Source organism: Ixodes scapularis, unplaced genomic scaffold (genome assembly GCF_016920785.2).
Source record: "Ixodes scapularis isolate PalLabHiFi unplaced genomic scaffold, ASM1692078v2 PGA_scaffold0__279_contigs__length_252992795, whole genome shotgun sequence".
In the NCBI taxonomy this organism is placed as follows: Eukaryota; Metazoa; Arthropoda; class Arachnida; order Ixodida; family Ixodidae; genus Ixodes; species Ixodes scapularis.
Genome location: NW_024609835.1, coordinates 194,064,070 through 194,090,441, shown reverse-complemented (window position 1 = coordinate 194,090,441; position 26,372 = coordinate 194,064,070). Strand labels below are relative to the sequence as shown.

Below are 26,372 nucleotides of genomic sequence, written 5' to 3'. Positions count from 1 at the left end.
CGAGCTGCCGAGATTGCGCCAATTGCGCCAATTGTGCACTGCGCGAACTGCGCAGCGACCGCGACCGCGCCACCCCGGCGAGACGGAGGGACCGACGGATGACAGGATGACAGTTCGTCAAGTTCGTCGCGCACTTTGCTTGTGGGCTCCAAGTGAAACCAACGCACTTTCAATCGCCTTCGAAAGGTACGTATTCACGACTTTATTACTTGCTGCATTGAATGCTTTGGTATGCAGAGATCAAATTGAACATTGAAGGACAGAAAGGAGACATGATGTTTTGAAATCCCAGCTTATTTGAACGCAAGTGTCCCCTGCTGAAAGCGTCTGGCTGTGCTCTGTTGCAGGCGTAATTTCAACTGCGTGTACTCTGATGTAACGTGAGTCGTTGTTCACACTCGGCTAGCTTCGCTATCTTGTTATCTCATGTGCGAATTAGACGTAGAAACCAGCGCCTCGTCTCTTTCGGATATTACACCTCCAGCCCCCTGGCTCCCAGCGTGCTTGCCGGCGCAAACCGTTCGACCTGTTGGATTCGCGGGCTCGTTCGAAGAGGCGTTGTTTAAAGCTCACGAGTCGCCGAAGTGTTACCGGAGCTTCTCTTTACGAAAGTCGCGATCGACGCTGGGCTCTGAGCTCGTACTTTTTTTTTCCCTGGTAGACTATGAGTGCCGATCACTGATCTGTGGTGCCGACTAGCGCCGAATGAAGTTGAGAAAATCTAACGAGTCAGTCGAATTTTCGTGACGCTGCCCAGCTGCTCTGCTATTGGCTGCGCTCAACGAATAATGTAAAAAAACAAAAAAACAAACGCGTTTTCTAATTTTTTTTGGCCATGTTTCACCTCAGTCAGCGCAAGTAAATCGCGGTCGTACGTCGGTTGACTCCCAATGGTACCTCTTTGGTGTGATCTTATTCTGATATTGTTACATCTTGCTTTTTCATCTTGGCACACTTCTAGACGACCTTATATATGTTGCACTCCTTGTCGACATGTCGCTGGTGTTAGAGACAAATCTGAAGTCGCTGTTTGCTCACTCCTTGGTGCACATATTTCATGTTCAACATCAGGTATCTGAAGGAGGCGCCATCAAACCCTGGAGTTTGTTTAGAGGTACCTCAACATACTGTATTAGAGTGTCGTTTTGTGTGTTATAGTTTTATGAAAAACCAAATTGCACTTTGTTCGTAATATACCCTCTAACTGTTCACTACAATTAAAATTGCAATGAAACATTGGCCACGAAGGGTGACTCGGCCAACGCGGCCGAAAAATTCCTTGCATAATTTTCTCCATGGGTCATTTTGGACGTTGACGAATTTTCTTGCGAATAATGAGTGTTATGCACATGTGTTTCTTCTACTTTTCGTACAGGCACTTCAGTTAGAGAAACCCCAGCAGAGGCAGCAAGACAGTCTGATGGGGTCACAAGGATAACGGCATTCCTGCTCGAGTCCCGAGTCTTGTCACGGAACTTCACTGAACGTAATGGTACATTCCTTTTCCTTAACGTTTTCTTCTGAAATTGTTTTTTTATTGTTGTTGTTGTTGCTTTTTTTCTTTTGAAAAAAAGGGTAGTACAACGTTTAAACACCCAATGTTTTTTGTTTTTTTTGTAAAATGTGTAGTACATCGTTTAAACATTCATAAATGTTCTCTGTACCAGACAATAGGGTGTCTTATACTCCGTTTCATACATAGCGTGCAATGCTGTCAAAGGTACTGAAGTGGTGTGCATGAAAAAATAGAAAACAAAATGTGTTACTCCGTGCGTTTCGTGGACGAGTGGTAGAAGGCGATGCTTTGGCGATACTGACGTCTCGGTGGCCATGGTTCGAACCCGCTTGACGCGCAAAGTTGTTTGGTTTTTTTCTTTTTTAGACCTACTTTTCGTGCAAGATTGTGCGCATTGCCGAAGTGCACATTTCAAATCCTCCTTTCTTCTTGATTTTTATTTATAAGTCGCCGTGAGGCCAGATTTCTACCATCTGCTCTGCCGCTTTGCAAATGTTATTTGCCTCCAGCACCGAGTTATATTTTTCTTTCGTGCAGCGTGGAATGAGTAATCGCCCTGATAGCAGCCTTGTCTCAATATTTATAACAAGACATTAATGGACAATAGTCGTGACCTGCACCGTTCATTTTTAAATAGCTGTCAACGGTAGGAATCTCCCTCTCGGAGTACTTGCGATGCACCTTCATGCGAATGGCGTTCTGTGTGAACTCCTCATGCTTGACGGTCCCCGTCCTCGAAACTTTCATGTTGCGAGGTTTTTGCTTCGGGGACGCCACCTTGCCAGATAGGCACTGCGCCTTGCACTTCGCGACAGTATGGGGCACACTCCAGTGTTGTTACTGGCCGTCTCCAGGACTTTACGACCGAATTCTCCGGGGAATGTGTTCTTGTACTTCTGTGCACATTGGCGATCATCTGCTTGCACTCTTTCAAGATTTTCGGACAACGAATCTTCGAAAACATCCGAGCAGGAGAGGTACTTGAGCTTCCTGCGTAAGACGCCATCTTCTCAAAACCAGCCAGTGCCACACAACTCGAAAACCCGCAGCGGCTGCCGCACGGACGAAAACGAAAACAATTTAAAGTTGTTTACTTTATCTTTTCCTTTTTATTGAAAAACATTTGTGGTCCGTCCAAATTATAACGCCACTATCAGTTGCTAGCCCCGAGGAGGCACATTTTTTTTATTTTTTTTTATTATTTTGCACGGCACGCACTATTTTATGGGGCGAACGTAGGCACGGTCAGCAATGCAAACCGGTGCGCTAGCTTTGACTGCGTTGCACGCAATGTATGAAAGGGAGTATTAGCGGCGAGATGTTTCGGTGGCGCCCTCGTTTGGTTACCTTTCGTGACGTCATTACCTTGTGAACAACAAGTTCGATGGTGTTGGTAATGGGCATGGTGGAAGCCTGAAATCATAGCGCTCTTAAAGCTACACTGCCAACACCGTCGAAATCGAAGATCTTAGATTGCTGTTATTTCCGTCAATGAGACATCCTTTGCTGACGTCATAGTCAGCATTCGGCCAATTGTGGTGGGCCGACCACAGCGACGCTTTCGGTCGCTCACGTCGCCAATAGGCCCGCTTCAGAGGGGGCAACTTTTCCAGCAATTTCGGGGTTGCTGGCGGGCTGTTCCCTAGCTTTCCCTAGATCGACACGAATTGCTGAGATTGGGTCCGGCTCGAAGCCGACGAGCAACTCTGACTACTCGGAGATGTTTGAAGCAGCAGCAGCCAATCAGGAATGCGATATTTTCACGTGACACCCCTGTGGTCGTGATGATGGCAACTGAAGACTTAGTTCTGGTTTGAAATGAATTGTATTTGTAAATAAACTGTTTCAAAAAGATGAGTTAGTATTCTAAGCGCCATTTAAAGATATAAAAACATGTTTTTAGGATATAAATGTGCGCCTAAATACTGTAAGAAAAATAAAATTTCAGGATGATGATGGCAAGTCGTAGCAATTCATTTGCTGCATGTGAATGCGGGCGGCCCGTGTTTCTGGTGTTGCATGAAGTTGCATGGCGAAATTGCCCCGTCTGAAGCGGGCTTTAGGGAACTGAATTCAAGGGCCGTGGAGCTCTGGGTGCCAGCCCACCTGGAAACATTTGTTTTTTGCCTGTTTTAGTACTTAAATATATATATAAATATAATTTTTTTAAATTTTAACGTGTAGACACATAATTTACACATTAATTCATTTTCAGACGCGCTTTTATTCACACTCTGTGGGTTTCTAGTGCTTGCAATAGCTTCTGGGTGAGCTAATGCGAGCTCTGCAAAAGGAGAGGCATCTTCCCACGCTTTGCAGGCTGTAAAGCTGTGGCTTGCACAGCTCTAGCGTGTCGCACCTCGCTCACTGGCTCCACAACGAAGCATAGGTGCTGCATGAGTCGCGCCACACTGTAAGGCCATATATGGTCGTGTCACAAACCTGGGACCATTCGTCACTGCTTTCAGGTATGGTATGGTGGCATGGTCGGGGCATGAAGCAGGGGTACAACTTGGAAATTCTGATCCTCATCACATTTTAAACACATTTTTTATTACTTTTGTGTCGAGTTGTCAGCATTTATAGGTGAGAAAGCAAGCAGCAGTGACAGCAAGAAAAGAAAAATTAAAACCGCTCTTACCGAGAATCTATTACGAGCACTAGGAAGCCACAGAGTGTAATTAAAACGCTTCTAAAGGTGAATTAGCGTATAAATTAAGAGCTTGTGCCTCAAAAAGAGAAAAAAAAAACAATGCAAATACAATCCTAAGGATAAAAATATACATTAGGAGGACTTAAACCAAAACTACAGTCTCTAAGTTTGAAGTTTGACACCTTAAACCACTCGGCCACCACCCCAATTTTATTTCCAGGTCGTTTATCGAGATATATGAATTTCGTTTGCAGCTGTCGGCTGCAAGACAGATTGCCTTATTTTCATTTATTTGCCTATTCCCACTAAATATGACAAGTGACCAAGAATAGAACCTCATTTGTCGGCCGAGGCACTGTGCTTGCATCAAGGCAAACTAGCCTGGCTTGGTGGGCTAATATTTTGTTTCATCACCCGTTTAGAATTCTGTTGTCGCACATCAAAAGACAAAAAAAAAAACTGTGACTAAGTCTGACTTATTCTGGTGTGCAGGTACCCTTGGCAGTAAACTCTGCTAAATGGGGCAAAATATATATTATACTTTTTTTAGCAAATATGCATGGTTTTAGCAAAATGAGCAACACTATTTGACTAAGGTGAAACAGAACAAGCCTCTCCACCTCGGTCTGTTTTCATCTCTCGCAGACACTATTTCCTGCTTTTTGTGGTTTGTATCAGACTTTTGTGTGTCTGTCCAGCCAAAGCATCCGTGTTAGACTAAGACTGGGTTCTTCAGGACATGTGCAGGTATTCTTCGCAGTAAGTGGCTGCCAATCAGGAACACGAGTTTGTGCTCGGCCACCAAAAGCAAGTATTTTCAAGGTGAGCTATTGCCCGCCTATATGAGTTTTGTATTCCATTCCTCTTGGATGCCATTTCCTATATGTAGTGGTCTTGCATTAGTATTTTGTTGTCTCTCTTCTGCAAAAACACCCAAGTTTGACTAAGACCGGGTTCTTTCTTATACATGCAGGTCTTGGTGGGAAGCACCAGCCAATCAAGGCCAGAAGTTTGCTCTTTGCCGCTCATGGCAAGTGTTTTCAAGGTGAGTGATTGATGCCTATCTCAGTTATGTGTTTCATTCCTCACAAACACTTATTTCCTGTCTTTATAGTGGTCTTGTGTCAGGCATTTGTGTCTCTGTCCGGTCAAAGCATCTGTATTAGACTAAGACTGGGTTCTTTCGGATATGTGCAGCAATTCTTGGCAGCAAGTGTCTGCCAATCTGGAACATGAGTTTGTTCTCGGCCACTAAGATCAAGCATTTTCAAGGCGAGCTATTGCCCGCCTATATGAGTTTCAGCATTTGTCAAGCAGCGCAAAATCAAAGCCCGGGGGTCGGCCATTGCAAAAATGTTGACTCGGAAGCACATAGGGAGGAAGATTTACAAAAGTATCCTCCTGCCTCAACAAGTGAAACCGAAACTGAAAATGTGGGTTCCATTTGAAAAAAAAAAAAAAAGCATTGTCGGCCCGAGTTAACTCAGGGGCAGCACGGAGCAAACAACCCACGGTACGAGTATGCTTGGTGCAGGCTTTTGTATGGTGGTCGATGAAGTGGTGTTTTCTAAAAAATCTTTTTTTTCTAAACGTGTGGTGGTCGAAATTGGGGATGGGCATTGAGTCTGGATGTTAAGGTAAAAATTTCATCCACATGCCGGGATTCATGTGCCTTGTCCCTCTAGCGAGGGGGACGAGGCCTTCAAAATTTTAGGTTTGCTAAAGGGGTGCATCAGTATTGACGTCTCGCTTTACATCAGGCCTCTCAATTTAAAACGCACTATAAATGGCATGCCTGAGATTCGTTTCGTACTTCCTTCCAGCAAGTATATGGTTCTGTCTCAAAAATGTCTAATCTGATGTTGACCGCACCTCAGGTCTCCACCGACGGTTCATCAGGACGATACCCAACCGGGACACTAGGGAGGAGCGGCGTAAGCAAGGGAGGCTACATATCGACAGCTTCTTGCGGACAAGAAACGAAAATAGAAAGATGGTGGGTGTTTCATTTGCTATGCCTTTTGGCATGCACATTCTGTTTGTTATGTTTCAAGATTCCTGCAGAATTCAATTTCAACTATTGTAAAATACCGAGCACGCAGATCGCAGAAGCGCCTATCCCCCGTTTTGAAACAATCCGAAAATAAGCCGAGGGAATACCAGCCACCCATCCACCTGTTTTCAGCAATGCTCAAAATATTAAAAGAACACGTCAAGCGCCCAGGTGCCGTGGCGTCCTTGTCACAATAGTGACGGTCGCGGAGCTGACAGATCCGTGCCTGGCACAAGCCATGGCATGGCCTTTGGGAACCAGGGAATCGAGATTAGAGATGTAGCACAGAAAATGGAGGCAAGCGGTGAAGGTAAGCCGAGTTAATGGAAAACAAGGATGAAGGGGGTTCCGTCGCATGAGGCATCTGTGTCCCGTGCCTGTAATTTTGAATGTGCTGTAGGCGGTTACTCAAAAAAATTGTTACTTGTACGTAACTAATCGGAAATCTCTCTTGCAGTTTCCACGGCCCACGAGCCAGCAGGCGCGAGTTCGTTCTCGTTCAAAGGTGAGGATTCCAGATTTTCTAGTGTGCTCTGAAGGAGCAGTACTGAACCCAGACAAGGTGTATGGCATACTTAATTGACGGAGCTCAGAACGACTGGGGACGCTTTCATTGAAGCTTGTTTTTCTGCAATCACGTGGACAACACATTTGTCAACGTGTGTCCAGTTTTATTGCAAGAGGCATATTATGTCACGCGCATGTAATTTTGAATTTATGCGGCTTAGTGTGCAGTAGGTGGCTACCAGTGATGTAGTTGCTGCGCCAAACTGTGCCAAGGGGCTAACCCTGCTACAGCCCGCTACATTTCGCCAAAATGTGGGTAATCTGCGCCAAGCCTGCGCCAAAGGACCAATTTGGGTCGCCTTTCAAAATCGAAACTAAACTGAGTATTGTAATTGAGCAGGCGTGTATTATGTGGCGCAAGCGGCCACCTGACACACAGTACCATGAATCAATTGTCCACCCTGTCTTGCATGGTTTTCCCGGAGTCCCCGCTCTCGTCTTGTGAGTCTCGTCTTTCGTCTCTTTTTTTTATATTTTCAGCGATAGACGCGGATGTGTGCAGACTCTCCGACGCTAGCGTGCTGGGCACCAGCTATGACGTCATGCTGTGAAACGAAACCACGTTTTTGTGCGGCAGAAGTTACTTTGTGAGCTGAAGCAACGGCCATGGGAAAACTATATGTTGTCACTGCTTTTCAGTCACCGTGGTCACGCGACGTCGAATGTTGCCGTCCCCAGATCACTGCAGATATGGTACTTTGTAAAATGAAACTAAGTACCGCCGCATGTTCAACATTCCTGTTCTTGTTTAAATCGTACGTTACCACAAAAATCTTTAATTCAAAGTCTGCTCTGTCAAAGTATTGATTATCTAGATTCCTCTGGGTGGGCCTTCTCTCGAGAGGGACCTCGGTACGTGAAAAATCTGCCGTGAAAGAAAGTTGGCGAAGAGAAGTAAGCTAAAGCAAAGAAGGCAATTCCTGCACGCTGAACCTGCACAGCGTGCTTGTTTGTCTCGAGTTCAGTCGTTACACAAATCGCTCCAAAAACGTTTTGAGGCTGGCTCGCAATGTCTTGCATCGACGCATTCAGGTTCTTTATTTTTTTGTGTGTTTAGCTTGTACCTTGTTTGCCGGCCTGGCGAGCACGCGCCACTGGACTGTTTTTGGCGCATGCTCGAAAGTTATATTTTGTGCACAATTTTGGGGATAAGTTAGCGATGGAGCTGAAGGGCATGGTTTCGGTTTCGATCGGACGGCCATTGTCTGCGCTCGCGCGACGAAGCATGCCCAACATCAAGCCTGCCGAGGTTGGCCTCACATGCATGCGAACATGTTTGCGTGGCTGAGGCACCAGCTGGGACGCTTGAAATTGATTGTTTTACGTTTGCTTACTTTTGACGAAAATCTGGCACGTCGGGAACCAGTAAAGCGATGGCAAGCGGTTTTTCGAAATTGCTTAGCAATGCCTACAGCACTGTACACTTGTGGGATGTCTGAGCAGTAAAAACAGACGCGGCGAGTTCCGCCATAACACGTCACATCAGAACACAACACAACACAAAGTGCCCTTCGTTTGTTCAGCACCCAAAACAAATATTTTTATTTTCCAAAGAATATCTGCTCCAAAATCCACTTTGCTGCTTTGAAACACTTTCTTGGCTGCTCCAAAAGCCGCTTTTGCTGCTCCAAAACACTGTTTTGGTTGCTAGAAAGGCCGCATTGCTGCTCCAAAACACTGTTTTGGTTGCTCCGAAACGTGCGCCCAAATGGCTTAGGCCAATCACATCATTGGGCTACTCAAAGAAATTGCTGCTTGGACGCAACTAATTGCAAATCTTTCTTGCAGTTGCCATGGCCCACAAGGCAAGAGGTGCCAGTTCATTCTCGTTCAAAGGTGAGGATTATAGATTTTCTAGATTGCTCTGAAGCAGCAATAGTGATGCCAGATAAGCGGTACGGCATATTTAATTGACGGAGCTCAGAACGACTGGGGACGCTTTCACTGAAGCTTGTTTGGCTGCAACATACCACTTGTCTGGCCTCAGTATTGCTGTAGGCAACGAATTGTGTGCCCAGCTTTGTCACAAGAGGCATATTGTGTCACGCACATGTAATTTTGAATTTATCCGGCTTAGTGTGCTGTAGGTGGCTGGTCAAAGAAATTGATACTTGGACGCAACTAATCGCAAATCTTTCTGGCAGTTTCCACGGCCTACGAGCCAGCAGGTGCCAGTTTGTTTTTCCTCAAAGGTGAGCATTCCAGATACTCTAGTTATGTGCGAAGCAGGAATAGTGGAGCCAGACGAGCGGATACGTATATATAATTGACAGAGCTAAAAATGACCCGTGGCAGTGGCTTTGAAGCTTACTTTTCCACAATCAACGCAGACATAATTATGAATCTATCCGGCTTGGTGAAGGATTGCCACTTGTCGCGAACTAATCACGCATTTTTATCTTGCAGTTTCTATATGGCTGCAGCTAGCAGGTGCTGTTTTCATTAAAGTTGAGGATTTCACATTCTGTTTTCAACCATCAAGTTTTTGAATGAGGGTCCTAAACAATTAACTTTCTTTTGCAGTAAATGCCAGATCCTCCAGTTCAGGAATATGTTAAATATATTTGGTATGGATAAGCCCAGTGTTTTGCTTCTTTATTCATAATTTGACAACAGCAACATTTTTTTATTTTGTCACTCAGAAATACACACAAGGAGAGACTGCGTTGCAAAGAAATGTCGTTCTGAACGCGATATTCCAACTCGTATATAGTTTTATTGGTAGCCGATATAATATATTGGATTCCAATATCCATAATACGCCAAGTACACTGGAATCATAAACCCTTATTGGATCCCCATTCGACACATGGGGATCCAATAAGGGTTTATACGATATTAGATTCCAATGTTTTCAGCGTATTATGGATATTGGAATCTCGTAACAAACCCTTATTGTAATACAATACAATAAATATAATGTTTTCCAAAACGCTGTCCATATCGTATTGTAATACAATAAAAAGATATTGTTTACCAATATCCATAATAAGCTGTTCATATTAGGGTTTTCCAATAGGGTATGTACAGCACTAGCCACCCTCCTGCGTGTCATGAACACAGTGTTGGTTGATATGAAATGGCAGAGCTGCCTCGTCTACCTGGACGATGTCCTGGTATTTTCACGGGATTTGGACAAACACCTGAAACGACTTCATGCCGTGCTTCAAACCATCAAGGCCGCCGGCCTGTCACTCAAGCCAAGAAAGTGTCGGTTCACATATGGTGAACTAAAGTTCCTTGGCCACGTCGTGAACACCAAAGGTGTTCTTCCTGACCCGAAGAAGACCCACGCCGTAGCTGCATTTGCGTCGCTGTCTGACACGAAGGCCGTGAGAAGATTTCTCGTATTCTGTGCCTACTACAGACGGTTCGTTCGAGACTTCGACAAGCTGTCCGCACCGCTAACGCACGGCGCGAAGGACGTCGTAACGTTTGAATGACCAGAAGAGCACCAGGGATCATTCCATGAGCTCAAGCATAGACGCCAGACGCCCCCCCCCCCCCCCCCTCCCCCGGACGCCACTGACACCGGACTTTACGCAGTACTAGTCTGAAGGCAGGACGGGGCAGAGCGAGTCATCACATACGCGACTCGGACGATGTCTAAGGCGTAGCACTATTGAACGACTGAAAAGGAGTGTCTTGCTGTCATTTGGGCAATAACAAAGTTCCGCCCGTATTTGTATGGAAGTCCTTTTCCGTGGTCACGGAACACCACTCGCTTTGCTGGCTCGCGAATCTGAAGGATTCCTCCGGGCGCCTCGCCCGGTGGAGCCTACTACTGCAGAAGTTTGACATGACCGTCGTCTAAGAGTCCGGCAGAAAGCACAATGACTCCGACTGCCTGTGAAGGGCCGCAGCCGAGGCCAGCACTGTCAGCACCGAAGACGAGTATGATGAGTGTTTCCTAGGCGCTCTCGGTGCAAGCGACATACCAGCATTCCAACGAGACGACCCTGAACTGCGAGCGTTCGTCAAGCACTTAGAGAGACAACGAGTACGGTTCGTGACTGCCTGGAGCTGAGCCGGTTGGTATGACATGAGCCGATTGGTATGCGAGCGTTCGTCAAGCACTTAGAAAGTCAACGAGTACGGTTCCCCGTACTTTTCTACGAATCCTGCCTACCTTCTACATACGGCAAGGGGTGCTGTACAAAAAAAAAACTTCTTCAATAACAACACAGCATGGCTGTTGGTTATTCCTTCCAGCCTTCGAAAAGAAATCTTCGAAGAACGCTATGACAACCAACGGCTGGACACCTTGGCAACAACAGGACGCTCGCCATTATTCGAGAAAAGCACAACTAGCCGAGGCTTCCCAAAAACGTTCACCTCTATACTCAATCATGCCACGAGTGTGAGCGACGCAAGAAAGCGCCGACGAAGCTGTCAGGACTTCCGCATCCAATTTCGCCCCCGTCCCCAAAGTTCCAGCAGATCGGTATGGATTTACTTGGCCCTTTCCTGCCGTCAACGACGGGAAACCGCTGAATGATCGTCGCCAGAGATTAGGTCACACGGTGCGCCCGGACGAAAGTCCTTGTATCAGGTACGGTTCGTGAAGTCGCCAAGTTTTTCATCAAGTCCATTGTCCTTCGGTACCGCACCTCCGAAGCCCTATTGGCCGACCGTGGATCATCGTTCATGGTCCAGCTGATGAGAGAGATCCTTCGTCTCAGTTGAACCGGCCACCGTCGAACCACTGCGTACCATCCGCAGGTAAATGGAAAAACAGAACGGCTAAACAAAACTATCGCCGAATTGATCTCCATGTATGTTGACGTAGAGCACAATACTTGAGACGAGGTGTTACCCTACGTCACGTTTGCTTATAATACGGCGGTGTAAGAGACAACAGGAGTAACCCCGTTCCAGCTGGTGCGTGGCAGAAAGGTAGCGACCATGCTCGACGCAATGCTACTCCACAAACCAGCTGACGATGGGATCCCCGACGCCAATGTGTTTATTCATTGAGCCGAAGAAGTTCAGGAGCTCGCCGACTCCGAATTTAGGATAAACAACGTGTCGGCGCTGCTCGACACGTTGTCTGGGCTGCCCGACACGTTGTCTGGGCTGCCCGACATGATCCACAATCCCTTCAAGCCCGGAGATCGTGTGTGGGTTTGGACCCTGTTACGACGACGCGGCCTAAGCGAGAAACTCCTGAAGCGCTACTTCGCACCCTACAAAGTGCTTCGTCGACTCGGGGATCTCAACTACGAGGTGATGCCCGACGGAACAAAAACATCATCACGCCGCCCACCACGACCTCAAATCGTCCACGTCGTTCGCCTGAAGCCGTTCTACGCTCGATAGTTTGTCGACCCTATGTGTTCGAAAGGACTCTTCAGTTTCTCGTTATTTTTATTTGCTTTGTTTTGTTTTGTGCTGCATCGGGGCGATGCACTTTTTAAAGGGAAGAGTAATGCAGCGCGCAGCTGGCCAAATAGGCAGCGCGGCCGTGACCTAACCGTTATCGTGCTTGCCTCCCACGGAAAGAGCCAGGGTTCGATTCCTGGGAGTGACGCGTCTTTTGTTTGTTCTTGCCGTTCAGATAATTTCGAGAAACCTGTTGCTTGTTTGAGGTCCCAATGTTCTACGCGTCGAACTTACTACGCCGACTGTTCCAGAAGCCCACGGGTGTAGATAAGGGGCTCCGCGTGGGGAGCCGCAGTCAGTTTCGCCGTTGTTATCCACCGTTTCCTTTTTGGTTTTGGGCACAAGTTCGCCCCATTAAATGTTTCACTTTCCCCAGCTATTCTTTGTATCGTCACCTAATCATTCGTGAGAAACTTTCGCAGCATCATATCCAAACAGTTTTCAAGCATTTTAAGAGGCGTGGTATTTTGCGGGCCGAAGTGTTGGATTTGATATTTTTCCTACCACATTCAAAGTCATTTTTAAAACTACCGGAGCAGTATGTTTCGCATTATTTACCATCATGAAAAGGCGTCTGAATAACAACAACAAACCTCTGTTCTTACATCGTAAAAAGAAAGAAGAATGTGGCAGGAGAATTTCTTCAGTCTACGAGATACATAAGGAGGCATTCTAATGCGCATATTTTACGAGGGATTTGTTCCTCTAGATTTAGCAGGAATGTTTGTACGGCGAAATTCATGAACAAATAAATTCGCGCATATATTTACACCGGTTCCGGTTTCCCCGCGACATTTTACTAGAACTACGTTCTCTCAATATAGGACTGGTTATCTTTTCATTCGATTTCAGAATGCACAAAAAACAAAACTCCAAGCGGCTGCTCAGAACACGGTGCACGTGTTCTTTTTTTTCGATTTTATTCATTGAGTGTAAAATAAAATTACATAATTTTGAAATCTTAGTCCTTCCTGCATATTTTCTTTGCAAAAAAAAACAAAAAACGTGTGTTCTTGATAAAGAAAATACGCGAAGAATAAAAATATAATTCTCGATGAAAGAAAAGTCGAGTTTAAAAGTTTTTATCAGGCTTAAAAGTACCTCGACATAATACATGAGTTTATAAGAAACCAGGGGCCTTACAATCTCGTGCGTTGCAAAACGTAACTCAAGAAATCTCCCAGAAATAATGTAATATATGCAATGTTCAGGCGTGTTTCACTTTGAAATTCTGAGACAATGTATTCACACGTCCATTTTTTGTTTACTGAGCATTTTAGTAGTGAAACAATTTAGAGAAAGCAGGACACCAGCACCAGTCAGTTACTACCTTGGGGGTACAAACCTTGGGGGTACAAACCTTTGGGGTAGTCAAATTATGTGACAGCAAGCAGTATTAGGCTTGGTCAAAAACTTCGGCCCTTCTTCAGTTTATCCACCATTGTTATACGAGAACTCTACCAATTTTTTAGAATACAATGCGAGAAAAAACCTAATCACTAGGCCGTTGAAACATCCTTTCACTCTATCGCAAATTGTTTTCCTGGACGCTCACATGCCTTATAATGGTATCAAAACACCAATGCACACGGTTTAGTTTTTTTCTTCTTCTAAGTAACATTTTCGCTCGAAACTCCAACTGACACCAATGCTAGGCAAATGCGCAGTGTTCGGGAAGTGGAACTCTTTCGTAACTGACTACAAAATATTTTAATGCGTTAAATGAATGCTATCGAAACGAAGTTGGGCACACGCTTAGCCGCACAGATGAACCTGACATGCTCTGCTGTACAGTGACTGCTCGACGTGTAATGCTGTCTTCCTGTGACACCACGAAATTGAGGAATGGGTTGAAATTTGAATGTTAGTTTTGGCATTATCTTTATTCAACATTTTCTTAAAAAACTCTTGCAAATTAAGTAAGATAAACTATTCTGCTGCTTCTACTAAAGCAGGAAAGGTTAATAATTGGTACCGTTTCTGTACTTCAAATGCTTGTTGATGTACCCCTTAAAATGGGCTCGAGCTGTGGCCGGCGGATATACCAGTGGGTTAGAGCCGCACTACACGGCACCAAATTTGGATAACAACAATGCAACGGAAGCGCTGGTATTACGTATTTAACTCCGGTTTGTTCCGGCTTTGATGCGAGTGTACGAAGTTTGCGAGAGAAACAGCGGGTTTTTAGACTTACATATCAATCAACACCTAGCCTAACTTTTTGTTTCCTAGCATTGTACCTCTAGGTGTTAGAATCAGATGGCAAGTGTTTAAACATTACCGTTAAAAAAAAATTTTAATCACTTTTTTTAGGTTTTCAAAAAAAAATTGCATCGTACGGAATTTGCAAACTCATATATAGTAATGTCGTCCGCTACCGAAAACTGCACTAGCTATTTACTGATACTTTTCAAATCTCATGTATGTTTTCATATAAATTAACCAAGCGTTTTTAAAACTAGACATTGGGTACCGATGGCCAGGTTACAAATCTCTGCATTTGCTGCCAACTACAATGTTTGGATTCTTGGCCTCTCACATGTATGGGCAGAAACTAAACGTTCGAGAATGCGTAGGTTATTTTTGGGCGTCACCCAAAAGAAACGTCATGTTCTTCCAAAAAGCAAGGTTAAAACTACAGGTGTTCATGGGTGCAAATATCGATGCACGTTTGAGATTACCTTAGTACCTTTGTAAGATTAGCAAACAGCTCTAATATTTAACAGGCAGGTGTGATTATTATTTCAGAGCGTAATGTATTTCTGGTTTCTAAAAATGCTTATAACAAACCCGCTATCTCTCCTTTTACTTTTTTCGGCAGTTTACCATTTAGTAGGGAGCACCAACGATCAATAATAGGTACGTTGAATCCTGCCAATATGTATTTCAAAAAATCAATGGTTGTGTTTTTTGGTTAGCACACCCGCCCGGAAGATGAGATGTCCAGAGTTGAAATCTTGAATCCGCCATTAATTTTGACTTGCGGCGGTTTTGTAATACATTGATACAATAGATTAAGTAGGGTTCATTCATTTGAATGATTTGTATTATATATATATATATACAGGGTGTTTTTTAAGCTGAACAGGTTTGTTTAAAAAAAGCCGTGAAAGTTTCACTTACGCCGCTTGTGGAGGTGAGTTCTGCGGCCAGGGGATATATTATAGGGGGCTAATCGTAACGATCGGTCGGCTAATTAAATAAAATTCATTAATTAACTTTCTAATTAATGAAAATAGACATATAGTTCCAATCAGAAACTTGCTCAGCGTTATCGAAAACCACTAAATCAGTCATCTTCAGAAAGACTTCGAGCGCGTGAGAAGCGTAGTATTTTACTAAAGTTACCACTCGTGGAGCAGATACAAGGCTGGGGCGAGATAAGAGACGCAAAAATCGCGCGGGCGCCTTACCGCAACCGCTAGCTTTGTACCTGCTCCACGAGTGGTAACTTTAGTGCAGTAGTACGCCTCTCACGCGCTCAAAGTCTTTCTGAAAATTACTGATTTAGTGGTTTTCAATGACGCTGAGCAAGTTTCTTATTGGAACCATATGTCTATTTTTATTAATTAAAAAGTTAATTAACACATTTTAGTTAATTAACCGAGCAATTGTTACGTTTAGCCCCCTCTAATATGTCCCCGTGGTCGTATAACTCGCCTCCACAAGCAGCATAAGTATAACTTTCACGTTTTTTTAAACAAATCCGTTAAGCTTAAAAAAAAGCATTATATATATATATATATATATATATATATATTTTATTTCATGTACTAAAGACAGAACCGTGTTTAACTTCAAATATAATTTACTAAGCATAAGTATTAGCCGCCTCTTGCTCAGATTTGGATACCACACCATCCCCGCTGCGCATCCTTGAGCTCACTCGGCCTTTGCAAGAACTTGACTTCCGCGACTCTAAAAACAACAAAATATTTGTACTGATACTACAGTATTTAATATAAGAAAATCTATTTTCAGGATGCACGATTATATGTGGTATCTGCTCGAAATACAAAGTAACCGTTCAATCGGTTCAAGGATTAAGCGAGTCAACATCTGCACTACTTATAGCTCATGAATTGGGTCACCAGTAAGTACTTTCGTCTGAATGTCTCATTTCAACCCTATTAAATAACATTTGCCTTTGGAGTCATTTAAATTACCCGTTCTATTCTTGGCATATTATTATCATATACGCTCTATAGCCTACTAACACCGAGAAAGAGAGAGAACAGCAAAACTTTTACGTTATTAACTTGGTATCCAACCGGTTTCTATTCCGGTTTTGTTTAGAGTCCGGTTCAGTAGATTATATTAGTTCCCGATTTGTTTCCCCGGAGTCAGGCATGCGAATCATCGGTTGGGTCAGAGTTTCCACTATATGTCAACTGGTTCAAACACGGTCATATCTATGCCTTAGATTCGTGCCGCCCATGCATTTTCGGTGGCAATTGGCGAGGATGCTGGTGCTTTCAGCACACCAAAATAGAGCTTTGTTATTGGAAATATGAAATCGCAACACAAGAAACACATCTATGACCGGTTATTCGACATTAGCGAAATGCGTTATGTTACCGAGCGTATCACGCACACAATTAATTTGCTTGCAAGTGCTGGTTACATTTTAGGAACACAGCGTATATATATATATACATATATATATATATATATATATATATATTTTCATTCTTTTGAACTACAATAACCACAGTAACGTTCTCACAGTGCTTCGTGCTAAACAAAATATTTTGAATAAAATTACCTTTCAAACAAATTTAAATATAAAAACATGCACGCGCGAAAATATTTTACTTATTTTTTTCTTTAATATTTTTTTTATCAGATGTAAAAAATGAATAAACTAATTTTAGGTGACGAGTGAAATATTAGTCTAGTCATCTGAAACATTTGACTATCTTTATTTTATGAGATTGAATACCTTGGCTCCTTGTCTAGCTTTGAAGAAATACAAGTAATCCTAAAGGTCTAACACCGCGGAGCGGATGATCTAGTTATTTATTCGTGCGGTTCAAATTCTTATGAATGTGTCTCTGTGTCTAAAAAGAAGCGGAAAAGAAAACACCAGTTAGATTTAAAATTCATATTTTAAAATATGGCAACTAATGAAAACGTTTATTTTTTTATGAATGTAGAATGAGCGGTTTCAAGTAAAAAAAAAAGACGTTACCCCGCATGAACTGAATGCGGCACTGATATCTTTGTCTTCGGCATCCGTAGCAAGGAAAATGTAAACATACCCTTTCTTTCATTTACAGACATTCACGTTTTTATTGACGAACTTTGACAGTATCTAACAGTCGAAGTAATAAAGATTGTCGAGATCCTGAAGGTTATACGACATTATAAAGACGACACAATAGGACGATACAAAATTAGAAGGAACAAAACAGGACAGACGCAGGAGAGACCTTAAGTGCTATTACATTTTTTCTCTCCTTTTTCAATGTTTTTAATAATGTTGTTCAACAACACTCTAGCCCAGCAATCCACTGTTCTAAAGATTTTATGCAATCCGCTATAGGCAGCGGGAGACGCCTACGTTGTGATGGACTTGGACGCCAACGACGCCACATGTGTTAAAGTTTACGCCATCGGTTAGTACATACTAATTGTGAAAAGAGAAAGACAAGATTGCGTTATCGCAATGCATAAAAATCGCAAACACAATTCTACGCACGTGCTGATGGCGATCGCGACAGCATCTTTTAAATCCTCAACTTAGTTGCTCAAAAATATTATTTATAAATTCGTGCCGCTAAAAGAAATAGAGAAATTCCAGGCATGAAGGGGTTAATTTTTATCTTGAGATAAAAATTGTTTTGTACCCGCCGTCGTCTGCTTTAAAATTCGAAAAGCAAAAATATTTCAATCAAATCCCGGTTTTAAAAAAATGAAAGCATAATAAATATGTGAATTTTTTTCCGTTCGCTGAACCCCACGTTTTATCACAAACACAATAGTATGCCAAATACAGGTCAAAGCAATGCATAAAAACAGAAAGCAAGTACAGTACTCGTAGGCGAGGCCTGAGCGCACCGCACTCTTAAACTCACCGTGTCAAAGAACAGCGTAACCTGGTTGAACATAAGAAAAGCTGACCAAACTTCACTTCAAATAAATGTAAAAACATGTTTCAAGGTTTTATTATTACAAACAAATATATATATATATATATATATATATATATATATATATATATATATATATATATATATATATGATGGTTCAAGTCACCAGGCTTGATCTAAAATAGACCGTAAAAATCCACGCCTGCACGTAGCAATCTAAACTTTTTGTCAGAGGTGTAGTTCACAGGTCGGTTTTTCTTGTAAAATTACAAAAGAAAGATCCATGGACAGAACAAAAATAAGGAAAGGTTTATTTGCCGTTCCAAGAAGAGCCCTCTCTTCTTCAGAATACACACACACACATATATATATATATATATATATATATATATATATACATGCTTCCATGAGCCATCCCTACAGTCCAGCCCTGCGAACGTCTAGACTACGCACCATGCTCGTCGCACCAATAATCTCGAAGGTCATGTGTCTCTCACATCACATTTAATTGACTTGGATACCTCATAGCATTCTTCAAATTCATCAACAGTTAAGAAAGAGCTACACAGGCCATTTGTCTTCAGGAGCTCTCGACTACGGTATTGATATTTGTTCCAGTTCGACACAATTCCTCCTTCTAATATTCTTCTCGTATCGGGTGTTGGTTCGTTTTGAGATCCTGGTTAAAAAGTACCGTACTCAAGCTTGTAGTTTTAGCTGATGCGCTGTTTATGCTTCGATCCTCTCTTTTTTTGTTGTTTTTTCTTACAACATGCAGATTGGGAATGAATCACGAAGAAGAACACCCTGGAAATGCTGGTCTTGACTGTGGCCCGGGTGCAGGATATGTAATGGCAGCTGTATTGGATACGCCAGGACGCTCTTCATTTTCTCACTGCGTTTATGATGAGATGAAGAGATGCCTAATGTATGATATTTTGATATGCTGCTCGCAACTTCAACTCCCGAAGATAGTGGATACTGGTTGAGCATCGCTTTATGACATTACTCTGCTTAAAATTAATGCTGCTTTATTTTTGTCAAGAATATCAAAATGAAAATATGAAAGTGAAAAAAGGAAAAGGGCGAGTGAAGTTGAAGGGCTGTGATTATCTTATTCCTATTGACAGGTTAGATTTAGTCTGTCTGCAGTAGCATTTGTGAATAACTGATTTGTAAGCAAAAGTAATTTTGAAAGAATTAAGCGCTCGTTGTGTGCTTCAAATTACACACAAATGAAACAGTAAACGAGCACTAGATGCAAAGCCCCACGCAAGCTGGCGTAAGGTTTGCCGGTTTATCATTCCACTAACTCCCTGGCATCCACACTCCAAAAAGACCAGCACACGTGGATGCCGTTATTTTCACTAAGTCAAGATTGTCTTTTTTCGAAAATGCGATATAATTTTTGGTGTTGTCTTTAGCCATCTAGTAAGTTGGTGTTTATGGTGGCCACTAGATAATGCATAAAAGGGTTTAGCTGCAGGCTACATTACTATAAACTCATAAGAATGCGTGAAATTTACACCTTTTGTTTTTGTAACCGTATGGAGAATTTACGATTTGCGCCTTTATATTTAAGCCCTGTATTCCAATAGTCCCCTTTCGAAAGACCACCCTCCGTTGGGAGCTGCGCAATTCCAGTTCAATTGCAGACAGAAACCGAAACGCCACGGCACAGTTTTGTGATGTGTTGAATTAAAGGCAGAAACCACGCCAAAAAAAAGGCAATGAGCGGAGTGACATTGCACTTTCGACGCTGTTTGTTTGGCTTGTTCACTCCTAGCGTTGACCGCGCTCTGACGTTCGCTATCTTATGGGATGACTGGCACACTCCAAGATTTTATTTGTTCCACCCTTGTACGGTGGTTCCTACCTTCTAATAATCGCCCACTGTTTTTCGAAACGGGTCCATTGCATTTATGCATTCGTGCGTTTTTTTGGTGGAGGACTTTTACATGCTTCGTAGCATTTGGTGTTGAAGTCTGAGGAAGTGAATGAAAGTAAAAACTAAAAGGCGTTCCGTCTATTTTGAATTTTTAAGCTTCCGGCCATAACGAGGGCCATCGTATTTTTACGGACGAGCTTTTAGAATGATGTTGAGTCTTGGGAACAAAAGTGTCATTGTTCGCTGTTTTAGCAAATTTACTCACACATTATGTTTTTAAAGTGTAAAACCAACTGAAAATATAATTTTTAAAGATTTAGAAGAGAGCACCTAAAAAACTTTAAATGGTATCTAATAATATCTCCAAAGAGCGAAGCACTTATACAATTTTACGATCTTGGTGAAGAGGCAATTTCAGCTTTCCCTCAAGACTACTGCTGTTTAAATCCTAGTTCATCTTGAGAGACGCAGAGATGAAGCATTGTTTCATTTTAGGACATACGTTTTAAGTTGCATTGCCCTGTTGAACGTCTCGTTGTAGTCTGGTACACTTTGGTGGTCATTCGTAGCTGATATTGCTTTTCCCAACCTGCTGCAGACACTACGGTATAGACAAACACGAATGACTAAGAAACAGGAGCGAAAGAGACAAAAAATCGCCAAAAAGCGTTTAGAATTGTAGCTGGTGCAATGAAAAAGTAAAAAAATGAATAGCTATACTGAAGGCGCTTATTATAAGGGTTAACTTCTCCGGATATAGCGCAGTTCAGAAGTCCCCATAAGCACCGCCTTTTTGTGTACGTCAGACGCTTGGTTCTTTATCATGTGTTTTCGAATTTCTGGGGCCAATGGTGCCCACAGTATAATATATTTTATGGAAATATTCGAATATAAAGTACACTAAATGACAAGTGTTCAAATCTTGTTTTTTTTTCTCAATTCAAGTTATGGGATCATTCGATACTCGATTCTCATACCAGGCGAACTTTTCTCAGCAATTGTTGCTCTTTAAACAGTAAAGAGATTATTTACGGCTATAGAAAGGCACACAAAGATTTGGAAGCATTTATCAAGTACTTGCAACAAAAATACTTTTTCTGCCCTTTACTTATTTGAATTTAGAACTGGCTAAATGATAAACAGATGCAAGAATATTTTCACAACACAAAAATACAGATACCTTGTTTTCGCAAAAGAGACACACTGAATGGTGGTATGAGGTATATGAAGTAACCCGCCAAAGCCAATGCTCTAGCCAACCCACTCTACTCGTGCAAACGTCTGGTCAGGAACACCAGCATTCGCTTAGAGCGCACTCAGCATCAACGGCAAAGCATTCTGTTCAAGTGTGTTGCCGACTTGTGTATGCAACCGAGTCTTTTGTCCATTCGTGTATACGCCATTATATGTAGTTTACATGGGCCCAGCTCACTATATATATATATATATATATACATCTTGCTGTTGAGAACGAGAATCAGGAGAACGAGAACCAGGTCACAACCAGGTGCCAAAGTTGAGAAACTTTGCCACCTGGTTGTGACCTCTAGCGCTACCTTTGGGCGGAGAATAAACAATCAGCGGTGCCCAGTTTTTTTTTGGCGGTAAAAAAGCCATGTAAACTGTGTTTTTTTTTTGTGACACCCCGTACCTCAGCAGCAGAAGGTTCCAATACAAACATGTCTTGAGAAAAGGGCAGCATTCAACTTGGTATTGAAAGTGTTGTAGTATACGATCTTTCTTGCCATATGATTTTTAGAAGGCCATAGAGCTCTCGGGGAGAGCGAAGGTGCGCTAAAGTTTCTCCTCGTGCAGCCGAAAAAAGTTGGCGGTGCCAGAACGAGGGCGATATCCTTATCATCGGTATTATCAGACCGTTAGTTCTTCTCCTGCTGCAAGAGTGGTAACGTTAGTACACCCCGTGGCTTCCCATTTTATGGTATATGCTGATTTCGTTTCTTGTGATAAAATTCACCTAGCTTTTGCTAGAAGCAAGTGGCTTTTTTATATGCGGATATGACTTTAGTTTTTTAAATATTTTCTTTCTTTCTTTTTTTTCTGAACCAACTATTTGTACGAATTATTTTATTCTTACTGGCAACACTCGATATTTTTGCAAGAATTGATTTGTATTACAGATTTTAAAAAGCCGTTATATCTAGAAACATACGGTTTGCGCTGGTGAGCTATGCGCACCCGATACACAATATAGAGGATAGTCCTCTCTAGAAGTTCGCGAATTACCTAAAATTTGGTAAATAAATAATTATTTTCTAAAAATAAATACAAAATTGTATTGACAAATTTGCAGAGCGTCATGAAAAACTAGTAAACTAGCCAATATCAGAACTCATTGTAGAGCGTGGGAAGCGCGGTAGTGCGCTAAGTTACCACCTGTGGAAGACACGCAAAAACGCTGCCGCGAGGTTTTTAAAATTTCTATTATTCGCAATTTTGTTCTGTTTAATTAGCGCTGTTTCCACGACTGGTAAGTTTAGCGGAATACTGTATTTTCAACGCGATCCGAATAGTTTTTAAAGCATGACATGTTTTTCTTTCTTTTTTTTAACGCTACCCCACAATTTCTAAATATTTACCCTCCTTCCGAGCATTTTCCGCTAAATTTAGTGGTAGATATGGCGTCACGTGACTTATACACCTTGGGGACATTGACAGCACGTGACCAATATATTATTTCAATTACCCGTTAAATTTAGCGCGAAAATTCACGTCTTGTGACCCAGACACCAATTTGGATTTTCCGCTAAAGTTTGGGGAAAAAATTCACATCACGTGACATTTACAACCATTCAATTTTCCCGCTAAATTTAGCGGCAAGATATACGTAACATGACACAGTACATTTTTGGACAATTATCAAGAAATTTCGTGCGTAACAGGACTTTAAATGTGAATGTCACTGGCAATTTTGTTTCTTAGTTTGCTTATTTAATTGTTTTTGATGGCGCTCAGAAATGTTCTACTTTGAACCGCATGGTTCTTTTCACTAATTAAAAACCTAGTTATCAAATGTTTCGTCATTATAACACTTTTAGATACGACTATCCCTCCATAAATTGTCCCCCTCTCCGTAAAACCAAGATGCATAAACCATATTAATGTAAATTTAATGTTTTGTTTTACACATGTCATTAATGGCTCAAAACAGCCAGTATATACTTTTATAGTTATGATTTTTATCTTCGCTTGTAACATTGTGGTCTATTTCATAAATTTACCGAGTTAAAGTATTATCGACATTGATGTTGGTGAACTATCGCAACATTAAGCTATGTAATTTTGTGTTTGCTATCGATTTTCTTGTTACAGCGAGAAAGAACAAAGGTGCTTTGAAAAGACGGCAAGGATGCAACTCTAGGAGGAAGATTACAGAAAGTCCATACGGAGCACCACTCAATTACGTATAACTTCCACTTAAAAAAAAGTCTACAATTCGCTTAGGCACCATACAAGCAAAACAATAAATATTAATTAGCACAGCATAACTGCGAGTCTGTTTAGTCAATCGAGAACGTCCGCGATATGCGTAACCAAGATTCCGGGACTGGGCGGCATAGTTTCATGTTTGTACGCCTCGTGCTTTAGCGCCAATATCGGGCTGCAGCCGTTTGTGACAAAATGGTGCATTATGCGTCAGTTGGAACAGGGGAGGGGGGGGGGGGGAGGTAGTGCTCGCTGATTGCGAAGAGCTATGGGCTCTTTTCTAGTCTTGCAGTTTTTATTTTTTACACCAAGACACTGAAAGTGTGGATATCGGTTTTATTTACCTCCCCCCCCCCCCCCCCCAGCCTCTCCAATTACCCTCCCTCAAAAATATAATCTAATGTCGATTTCATATTCGGAAGTTGGCGATATATGGTATTCATATTTAAAATGACTATGTCACTCGGCTATATTTGCACCCTGCATATGTAGATGCGTATATTGCCTGTGCTTGGTTAGCACCGTTCAAGTTTGCGCTATGCTCGCTCATTCTGAAAAAGACTCACTATAAGGCATGTCGTTTTAATAAATACCTTCGTAAATATATATGCAAAAAATTGAGAAACTACCTTTCTGAGTCACCTGCGCGGTCTACAAAACCAGTAATCCCAGGACATTTAGTAAGAATGCATTCAGGTGAATCAGTTTGATCTTATAATAAACATATTTTCAAATTGTCAGAATGCACACGAAGTTTGGGTACACTCAGAAATGTGTAGTCGAGTGTTTTGCTTCCAGAAAAGATGAGGAACAAAATTATTGAATAGTTCTTGTTCATTTGATAAGAACACTGAAAATACTGCCATGTCCCGACTCATTGATGTAGGCTGTTTTTGGGTAGCAGCGCAATCAAAAAGAAATTTTCACAACGACCTAAAAAAAGAAACAAACAATGAAACACATTTACAATTCTCTGTAACGCCAAATCAGAGTGCAGCTTTTAAAAAGGAGGAGGGGAGGGGATGAAGAGGAGCGTCACGTGTGACGTCACGAGGGTAACATTTTTCGGCTAAATTTGGGGGGAAAGTTTTGCGGAAACCTTTTCCCGCTAAATTCAGCAGAACAATATTCCCGGGTTCAGTGGCGTCACGTGAGACGACACGAGGGAAATAATTTTTCGCTAACGTTAGCGGGAAAAAGCTTTCGTCAACATTAGCGGGGAAATTCGGCCCTCGTGATGTCCCACGTGACATCATGTGTGACGTTATTATGGGAAACGTTTCATAACGCAACGCGTGATTACGTCGATGGCAACGCCGCTCAAGCCAGAAACGGGAGCCGAAGAGCTGCGCTCTAAACGAATACTGCAGTTAGATTTATTACGAGATGAATCCAAAGTCTGTCCGCATCAAAATTTTACTTCATGCATAATTTTAGTCATGGCGTCATTTTGTTTGTGTCGTTACGGCCAATATGCATATTTTCAAAACCTTTTTAATATATTCGATAAGCAAACAATGGGTGTTGTTGACGCCCTTTGGTGTGACGCTCTTTGATAGAGGGTAAAGGCTGGTTCACAATGTTGCAACCGACTACAACAGAGTGCAACGAAACCTGTTTTTAAGCTCCTTGTGACAGCTTACGACCGCACCGCCCGGCAGCAATGGCGGTCGTAAGCGCCTTGAATCCCCCTTTTGGTTGGCTCAGTCGTAGTCCTTTGCAGCAGTGTGAACCAGACTCAACACGTCGCAGGCTCACTGCAGGGTTTAACGAACATTTTCACAAACATTCGGACTGTGCCCACGTGAATATGCAGATAACTCAGTCGATAAAACCTCAAAAGAATACTTGAATCGATTTTTATATTATTTTAAACCATTCAGGCAGTTGCGTTTCGCCATGGATCCGGCCTATGAAGAGGCAACATCTACACTCAAAAAGTATTCATCGGCTCCCTCGTGCACGTGTACATGCGAATGGGCTCATGGGCCGTTCGGCGACAAGCTTGTATGAGCGTGAAGAGGAATTATGTTGGAACGTTACTTTGTAAGCTGTCGCAGCGGACAGTGATTCCTTCTGCGCGGAAGGAATTCAGTAGCTGTTTTTCACTCCGCAGTGGCGCAAACAGTATATCAAATTCCTTTGTACTATCGGGGAAAAATGAAATGCGAACAGAGGAGCGCGTGGCTCGCGGTACAGGCTGCGCCGCCTGGAAGTGAGCCTAGGAGCGAGGGTGCGTGGCCTACTCCGACGTCTTCACGCTCCTCCCTCTGCGCTCCCCAAGCTTCAGCAGTGCGCCTCTTGGTGCGCTGAAAGCTATCACCGCTATCTTTGCTGGCTCAGCGCGTGCGGTGCGAAGAAGCTCGCCGCACTCGCCGAGCACGCAAAGATTGCGGTGACAGCTTTCAGCGCGCTGAGAGGAGCACTGCCGAAGCTGAGAGAGCGCAAATGGGGGGGGCGTGAACACATCGAAGTAGGCCACGCACCCTCGCCCCTAGGCTCACTTCCAGGCGGCGCAGCCTGTACCGCGAGCCACGCGCTCCTCTATTCGCATTTCATTTTTCCCCGATAGTACAAGCTGAATATGCGCCAGTGAACGCGCACAAATAATTACAAATACACACAAACGGCCAATATTCAGCACAATGATTACTGTTTGGTTGGTATGATTAACGTTAAATATTAATAAAAAGGTTAAGAAGCACCTAATTTTTGAGTTGAGAAAGTTTAAATCTTACATGTGTAGTACGCGTACATGTGACCTCTTGAACGGCTGT

At 42.7% G+C, this 26,372-nt stretch overlaps 1 pseudogene; it reads left to right on the top strand.

Annotated features, from left to right (window-relative positions):
• The window catches only part of LOC115328561, a 41,438-nt pseudogene extending 17,908 nt beyond the window's left edge, over nucleotides 1–23,530 (top strand).
• The last annotated feature ends 2,842 nt before the right edge of the window (nucleotides 23,531–26,372 follow it).